Raw genomic sequence first — 9,749 nt, forward strand, 5'->3', positions numbered from 1 at the left:
CGGGCCCCGTTCCTCTCCTCCCCGCTACTCGCAGCCGCGCCTCGCGCCGCATCTCTCGCCGCCGGCGAGATCCGCCGAGCTCCGCCTGAAGCCGCCTCTGTCGCCACCGACGACCACCTCCGTCAGCACCACCGCACCCGCCGCCCAGCGCCGCCCCTCCCCGTCCACTCCGCCCTCGCCGTAGGCCACCAGAGTCGCCGCTCTGGTCAAGCCCGAGCCGCCGCCGCCGTCTTCTCGGACGCCGACGAACGCCGCCGCCGCCGTCGGGTTTTCTTCCCCCGAACCGGTAATAACCGCCCCGGTTCGCCGGTTTTATTTAGGGTTTTTTCTTTGGTTTTCCATTTAAAAACCGGTTTTTCTTTTAAAACTAGTTACTTAGTAAATGTTCGCTGGTTAGGTATAGAAAACGAACGTTCACCTTTTAGTTTTTTTTCTTTTCTGTAATTTCGGCCAGGGACCTAGATGTGAATACTTTATTTACAGAATAGTCCATGTTATTCAAACAAGCACAACTTCTTACTTGTTTCTCCAAATCCAATGAAACCAACGCTCACGTCTTCGTTATGATCTCCTCTATCCATTAATCCAACTCAAACATGTTTTTGAAAAGTTTAAAATTTGAATTAGACCAGATTTGAATTCAAACTTCGCTTGATCATAACTTGAGTTCCGTAGCTCCGTTTGAGTTGATTCTTTTTGCAAATCGAAGCTCTTGACCTAAATTTTCTGATAAGGCCAAATTCATATAATTTTGGTACTGTTAGAAATTGTTTTATGTTGCAAGAGTTATTTTCTTGGTTTTGATGTTTTCCGAATCGTTTCCTTCGATCTTTCTGATCTTTTGAGTGATTGCTTATGTGTGGTTACTATTGCTTGCTTACGATAGATTGACCGAAGTGTGACGAGTAGAGCTATCAAGATTTTTGAGTGTGAATCATCTTCATCAACATTGCAGGCAAGTTCACACTTTGATCATACCCCCTTTCATACCCAGTTTTATTGCATTAGATCAATCCTCAAACATTGCATGATTAAGATCTAATTAAATTGTGGGATGGGAAGTAGTTGAGGTAGTACCTATTACATGTTTGTTATCAAACCCTTGGGAGTTACTATTACGTTATGCTTATAGTGCCATGTTATGCTCGTAGACGTGGATTGGGTTTTGAGAGTATCCATGACCGATGTGAGATTGTTAATTAATGGTTTACTTAAGGTGGAAACTTAAACACACATCTGGGTGGATTAAGGTACCTGGTTATTCCAGGATTGCCTGTCTAGGCACCTGGGTAGACCAGGATTGCCTATTTTTTTATGGACCGCCACCCAGGCTCAAAGGGATCATGAGATTATTCATACTAGAAACTTCTGTGTGCAGCCACAAGCTATTATGGGCTCTAGCATAGTTGATTAAGTCGTGTGAACTCTTACAGTGGTAGACTAGCAGATGTAGGGGTTGTAGGTGGTATGGTCTACCCATCGTAAGGTGCAAACGCTTCTAAAAGACTATGTCTCGGTCATCCGTTTCTCAAACACCTTGTAGTGCGAGAAATCCAACGGAGGAGATCGAGTCTTGTGGGGAAAAGTGCGCAAACCTCTACAGAGTGTATAAACTAATCATGGTTAGCCGTGTCCCCGGTTATGGACATCTTGAGTATCTAGTCTTGGATTATCCTGTTGATCTCATCATGTTACTTTAAATTAATTTTGTTGGGTTTAATGATGTTACTTAATTGGGATTGAGAATGCTTTCAACCATTCTCAATGTTCAACAACCACCATGATAGTTAATTAAAATGTATTCCTTTGCAGTAGGGAAAAATTGGCTTTTCGCAAAAACATATAACCATAGAGCTTTTCCACCAGCCAAATATGCATGTAGTGATAGCCTTTGTTCATCATTCTCTATGGTGTGAATTTGCTAGTACATTCAATGTACTGACCCTTTGTGGCTGCAACGTCTCATGTTGCAGGATTATCTTACGACGAGTAAGTGATACGTTAGGGTTACGATTTCTACACTCAACTTTGCCGTTGGTGTTGATGGGAATCCACAACATTTGTTACTTCCGCTATTTGGATTGAGGTAATAGTATTTACGTTATTTTATACATGTGATTTACCTCTGTTATAAATCCTCGAGTACTGTGTGTGTCAGCATACCGATCCAGGGATGACACTTAAGCACAGAGACTTGATCCATTTGGGTCGGGTCGCTACAAGATGGTATCAGAGCCAGGTTGACTGTAGGACATGACCCTAGAAACTGGCAAGCCCATAAGAAAGATTTTCTCTACAACTTCTTTTAAAAAAAAGATCTTTTACCTCTCTTCTCTTCTAAGCTTATTCAAATATTCCCTTAGTGAGACCATACCCCTTTCCCCTTTTGACCACACGAAGATTCGACTAATGAGACCACTCCAAGATGTACAAGATATCGGACAACCGAGACCATTCGGAATGAAGAGGATTTACCATACATTATGATAATGGAAACTACAAACTGTTGAAGACTCTAAAGACTAGGAAAATTGGAGGCTCTGAAGAATTTCCAGATTTGTGTGACCTAGGAAGGCAACCCTTATGGAACTTGGCAGACTATGGAAGTTGTAATGCCCGAGATCAAAGTGTATCAGAGAAAGACTGAAACAAGGAGCATGAGAACTCGAAGTTTTGTCAAAGAAAACCCGAAGGCAGGAGATATCAACTATGGAAGATAGCTCTTGGCAATGACAAGAGCAGAAACACGGTTATCCGTGATGTCATCGCTGCTGATGCTATTGTCACCGTGCTGAGTTAAGGATGCATTTCTTCAGAATGGATTTGATGGAAGAAGACTGATGGAGCACCTATTAGTAAGATGAAGTTTTATCCTTAGCTGGTGTATCACCAGGATCTGGAGTGTTACCTCAAGAAGTTAGGATGGAGCTACAAGAAGTCATATTTTGACAAGGAGCATTTCATGAAGAACTTAGGACCTAGAAGCTGAAGTAGCCAAGCTGGAGGAGCAAAACCTCGAGAAACCAGAGATTCGTCAGGAACTAGACCATGGTTCATGCCAAGGATGTTGAAACCTAGAAGTTTGGAATGCAACTCCAAAATATTAAAGGATGTCACGGGAGATTTCACGTCAATAGAGATGATCTGGCAAAAGAACTGGAGAAAGACAAGTATGACCGGAAGAAGCCATTGGAGGCATGAACAAGGCTTCAAGAATTTTGGAGACGTTGAAGATTTATTGACCTTTAGAAGACCAAACCCCTTCCATATGCCTACATTAGGTGCGATGATTGTGAGCTGTCATTTGTTTGATGTTTTCCAACAGCCACAATAAAATCTGTCTTTTCAAAACTTTTGTTTGTATTGTGTGTATCCCTCTCTATCTCTCTTATCTCACCCCAAACCCATGGACCCAATAGAGGATGAATGAAGATGGGCTTATATTTTCTGGACCGATGAGTCAGTTGGAGACAGACCGATGGATTCAGAACATGGAGGATCACATGGAGAATAACCCTATAGTTGGAAATGATATGACCCAGCATGCTCTTCAGTGCTTTGAAAGAGGTGTTGCTACTTGGTGGAGGATGTACCAAACCATGAATGGATGGCAAGGAGTAACCACCTGGAAAGAATTTAAGTTGACTTTGCCAAAGTCTCGGCTTGTGTCCCAGAAGTTGAAGCCTTATGGAAAGGGTATGAAGAAACCTTGTGCATGCAAGATTTGTGGAGAAATAGGACACACCCATAAAGAACACAAGGATGAATGCCCTAATTGCGAAGGAAGTCACCCAGTTGAAGAATGCCCAACTAGGCAGATTACTTGTTTCTTGTGTGAAGGGACTACCCACTATCCTGCTCAGTGTCACATTTACCCCATGGTACAACGAACCATCCAACAGAAGGAAGAAGTAATGAAAGGAGCCCTCATAAAAATTTTAGAAGAAGCTGTGATGAAAGAAGAGATGAGGGACACATCTAAAGAAGACCCGAGTAAACCCTGTACTAAATCATGCTATTCATGTGGAGAAGAAGGACACATCTCCCAAAATTGTTTGAATGGGGATCTAGTAGAATTCCCGACAGAGGAAGTAGAATATGACCCACAGGAAATAGAAGCCATGATTGGCATGGAAAGGTCCAGGAAGAGAAGCAGATTGGATTCCAGGAAGGACCTGAGTCATATCACCTGTTACAGGTGCAAGGAGTCAGGGCACTACCTCAACAATTGCCCAAAATGGAAACCTCGATACTTGTCGGAAGTAATATGTTTTAGTTGTAATGGAGCAGGGCACTTTGCCAGAGAATGCCCCAAGGAGAAGGAAACTTGTGCTAGATAGTTGAGTTTGCAACAAAAGAAAGGGAGTAGTAGAAGTGAGAACATTTTCTTTTATATTGAGGTGTTGAGTTGAGACATGTAATGGAAAAGCGAGAGATTGTAATCACTTGAGAATGAATAAAGTTAGCATCATTGGTACTGATATGGATTTTATGAGTTGTTACTCTATGAAGAAGAATTTTGGCCATTCTGAGGATATGAGAAATATGGTCTATGGAAGATTTGTGCATTTTAAGGGTGGTAGTACCATGTAAGAACCGTTGACCCCTGGAAAAGATAAGGATACTCCACTGAGTGGATTTCGGACAAAATGAATATGAGTTTTTTCTCGATATGTGTGATACCCTAAGAGTGTGTGGGTTGAAGTTGGAGACCGCCAGTTGTTTGGACCAAATGTGATCAAGGAGTCATAAGAGAATGTTAAGTTGATTCGAGATAGACTGGAGGTAGCTCAGTCCAAGCAGAAGAGTTATGCAGACAAAAAAATGCAAGGAGGTAGTCTATGAAATTGGAGACAGAGCATGTCTTCGTGTGCCCCCTCTGTGAGGAGTTAAACGATTTGGAGTTAAGGGACAGTTAGCCCCGAGATTTGTAGGACCATACTAAGTTTTGGAGCGTATGGGAGAAGTGGCCAACAAGTTGGAGTCACCCGAAGGACTGTTAGGAGTCCATGATGTGTTTCACGTTTCCCAGTCGAAGAAGTGCCATGCAGAGATGGCAAATATTCCCCTGTAAGAACGCTTGACCCTGGAAAGGATAAGGATGTTCCATGAAGTGTAATATGGACTTCATAAGTATAAGTTTTGTTCCCGGTATGTGGGATACCCCACGAGGATGAAGAGATGAATTACTATTGGATATAAAGGAGGTATGATGTTGGAAATATGGATCAATGGAAACTCCATGATGAGTCTAAGTAATCACGTCTTAGTTTGGTACCAATAGAAGGAAGGAAGACAATACAATTGGATGGATTTATGAATACTAGGAAGTTGGAAGTTGGAATAATGATCAGTTGCCCGATGATAAGTTCAAGGACTACAAGTGATGGGCCATAACCCACGGGCCCCAGGACCTGCCAAGAAGCAAGCACACTCTTGCTGAAGGAAAAACCCTGGAAGAGGATATGCCCTTATCGATAAACGATCTTATAGGAGTAACACAAAACCTGAGAGTTGTGAAGGAACGATAGATGTTTGTTTGGCTTGCAGAATCAATGGATTATTCCGAACGCAGTTCATGGACAAGAGAAATTCTGCAATGCTTGTGAGGATGACCGAGCGTTAGAATGCGAGATTCACTAAACCGTATACAGGGTAATGATTTGGGTGCGGGATGGATTGATCACCATACCGACTTACTCTTATTGTTCGCCTTGCTATATGGGATGGTAAATCTGAGTGACTTGCCTATAGTAGAGATACGACGATATTAAACCTTGTTAAACCTTAGAAGGGTATAGGTATTTTTCCCTTGTACAAGGCAGTTGTTGCCAACCGTAGGTTATACGGTGAGGATCAACCCAGACCCATTCCTGTAGGAGAAACCATAAATGGTTGACCACCATGAGATATCGATAGTTGTTTAGTAATGGCGCCAGACCCATCAGCTAAGAAGACCAAATCTCGGAATAACCTTACCAAGAGGAAAGGACAAAAGAATTGAGGAAAAAGGTTATGCCGTTACCGGAAGAGCTTAGAGGAGGAATTTTCTCGAGGATCTGAGAAGACCGACATTGTCAAGAATAAGGATGGAGTATGTGAGTTTTGATGGAACAATAACCATGCTTTTATGGGTGGTAGCACCCCAGACCCCTATGATGATCGATGGATTTTGAGGAGACCCCCAAACCCTAACCTTTTCTTGCTAGCCTCTCCGAATCTCGAGGACAAGATTCATTTTAAGGGTGGTAGGTTTGTAACATCCCAAAATTCTAAATTTTGGAATGTTATAATAAATAGATAGATTTGATTGATTGTTTGATTGATTGTCTGAAAGTGAGTGAATTCGAAACTTTTTGAAAGTTAAATTGAGAGGGAATAAAAGGAATTTCCCAAACTTTCATATTTGCCTTCTGGCCTCCGTGAATTCAAATTCTTTTCACCATGAAACCCTGGAGAGAAGATGACATGACTTCTTCCATTTAAATAAATTAAAAGGGTGTTTGAAAAAAATATTTGAATTCCATTGGGAAATTTTCAATTCTGAAACTTTATGCAACTCAATGATTTTCATGAGAGAAGATAAAATGACTTCTTCAAATTATATGAAATATGAGTTGGGAGTTTCAAAGAAGTAAATTCAAAGTTCTTTTGAATTTATTTTCAATTTGGGGTTATTTGGGTTTTAATCAAAAAAAATTTCTCCAAAAATAAAATATATAGAAATTAGGGTAAAATGATTCCCTACAATAGAAAATTGGAGAAAAATTAATTTGAAATCATTTTGGTATTTTTAAAATGTTTTTGGTGGATTTTATTAGAGCAGGAGCACTGTTTGAATTATTAGAATTTGTGTGTATTTTATTTAATGCCAGAAAAATGTTCATGTCGTAGAGAATATTTTTCTGAAAATTACGATATATTATACGCCTATATAATATTTTTATTTATTTGCTTTTATTATTTTTATTTGTCTGAAAAATGTAAAAAAAAAACTCTCCCCGCCGCCGACTGGGCCGGCCCAAGGCCAACCGCAACCGCAGCCCAGCGCACCAGCGCGCCCCGCTCGTCTCCGACTCCCGCACGGGAGTGCCGCCGCCAGAGTCCCGCCGGACTCCGCGTCCTCCTCGCCTAACCCCTCCTCCACGCCAGCTCCTCCCCCCTTAAATAACGAGGCCCCAGGCCCCGCTCCTCTCCTCCCCGCTGCACGCAGCCGCGCCTCGCGCCGCATCTCTCGCGGCCGGCGAGATCCGCCGAGCTCTGCCTGAAGCCGCCTCTGTCGCCGTCGACGACCACCATCGTCGCCACCACCGCACCCGCCGCCCAGCGCCGCCCCTCCCCGTCCACTCCGCCCTCGCCGTAGGCCACCAGAGCCGCCGCTCCGGTCAAGCCCGAGCCGCCGCCGCCGTCTTCTCGGACGCCGACGAAGGCCGCCGCCATCGTCGGGTTTTCTTCCCCCGAACCGGTAATAACCGCCCCAGTTCGCCAGTTTTATTTAGGGTTTTTTTCTTTGGTTTTCCGTTTAAAACCGGTTTTTCTTTTAAAACTAGTTACTTAGTAAACGTTCGCTGGTTAGGTATAGAAAATGAACGTTCGCCTTTTAGTTTTTTTTCTTTTCTGTAATTTCGGCCAGGGACCTAGATGTGAATACTTTATTTACAGAATAGTCCCCATTCTTCAAACAAGCACAACTTCTTACTCGTTTATCCAAATCCAACGAAACCAACGCTCACGTCTTCGTTATGATCTCCTCTATCCATTAATCCAACTCAAACATGTTTTTGAAAAGTTTAAAATTTGAATTAGACCAGATTTGAATTCAAACTTCGTTTGATCATAACTTGAGTTCCATAGCTCCGTTTGAGTTGATTCTTTTTGCAAATCGAAGCTCTTGACCTAAATTTTCTGATAAGGCCAAACTCATATAATTTTGGTACTGTTAGAAATTGTTTTATGTTGCAAGAGTTATTTGCTTGGTTTTGATGTTTTCCGAATCGTTTTCTTCGATCTTTCTAATCTTTTGAGTGATTGCTTATGTGCGATTACTATTGCTTGCTTACGATAGATTGACCGGAGTGTGACGAGTAGAGCTATCAAGATTTTTGAGTGCGAATCATCTTCATCAACATTGCAGGCAAGTTCACACTTTGATCATACCCCCTTTCATACCCAGTTTTATTGTATTAGATCAATCCTCAAACATTGCATGATTAGGATCTAATTAAATTGTGGGATGGAAAGTAGTTGAGGTAGTACCTATTACCTGTTTGTTATCAAACCCTTGGAAGTTACTATTACGTTATGCTCATAGTGCCATGCTATGCTCGTAGACGTGGATTGGGTTTTGAGAGTATCCATGACCGATGTGAGATTGTTAATTAATGGTTTACTTAAGGTGGCAACTTAAACACACATCTGGGTGGATTAAGGTACCTGGTTATTCCAAGATTGCCTGTCTAGGCACCTGGGTAGACCAGGATTGCCTATTTTTTTATGGACCGCTACCCAGGCTCAAAGGGATCATGAGATTATTCATACTAGAAACTTCCGTGTGCAGTCACAAGCTATTATGGGCTCTAGCATAGTTGATTAAGTCGTGTGAACTCTTACAGTGGTAGACTAGCAGATGTAGGGGTTGTAGGTGGTACGGTCTACCCATCGTAAGGTGCAAACGCTTCTGAAAGACTATGTCTCGGTCATCCGTTTCTCAAACACCTTGTAGTGCGAGAAATCCAACGGAGGAGATCGAGTCTTGTGGGGAAAAGTGCGCAAACCTCTATAGAGTGTATAAACTAATCATGGTTAGCCGTGTCCCCGGTTATGGACATCTTGAGTATCTAGTTCTTGGATTATCCTGTTGATCTCATCATGTTACTTTAAATTAATTTTGTTGGGTTTAATGATGTTACTTAATTGGGATTGAGAATGTTGTCAACCATTCTCAATGTTCAACAACCACCATGATAGTTAATTAAAATGTATTCCTTTGCAGTAGGGAAAAATTGGCTTTTCACAAAAACATATAACCATAGAGCTTTTCCACCAGCCAAATATGCATGTAGTGATAGCCTTTGTTCATCATTCTCTATGGTGTGAATTTGCCAGTACATTCAATGTACTGACCCTTTATGGCTGCAACGTCTCATGTTGCAGGATTATCTTACGACGAGTAAGTGATACGTTAGGGTTACGATTTCTACACTCAACTTTGCCGTTGGTGTTGATGGGAATCCACAACATTTGTTACTTCCGCTATTTGGATTGAGGTAATAGTATTTACGTTATTTTATACATGTGATTTACCTCTGTTATAAATCCTCGAGTACTGTGTGTGTCAGCATACCGATTCAGGGATGACACTTAAGCACAGAGACTTGATCCATTCGGGTCGGGTCGCTACAAAATCCTAAAAAAATTACTAATGGCGCACTGCTAGGGGTGCGCCATTGCTATCCAAAAAAAAATACTAATGGCGCACCTCTAGGTGATGCGCCATTGCTATCCAAAAATAATAATTTCTAATGGCGCACCCCGCTAGGGGGTGCGCCATTGCTAAGCCTCCCCCCACTAAAATCCCCAATTCCCTTTCAATTCTTCCCCTTTCTGACCCACTGCGCCGCAGCCGCCCACGTGCCGTCGTGCTCGCCGTCCCCGGTCGTGCTCGCTGCCCCCGCCGCACCCGACCACCACCGCCCCCAACGCCCCGGTGCCTCGCTGCCCGTTGCCCCACCGCCCTCGACCCCCACCAG

The sequence above is a fragment of the Triticum dicoccoides genome, chromosome 5A, assembly GCF_002162155.2.
Source record: "Triticum dicoccoides isolate Atlit2015 ecotype Zavitan chromosome 5A, WEW_v2.0, whole genome shotgun sequence".
Classification (NCBI taxonomy): Eukaryota; Viridiplantae; Streptophyta; class Magnoliopsida; order Poales; family Poaceae; genus Triticum; species Triticum dicoccoides.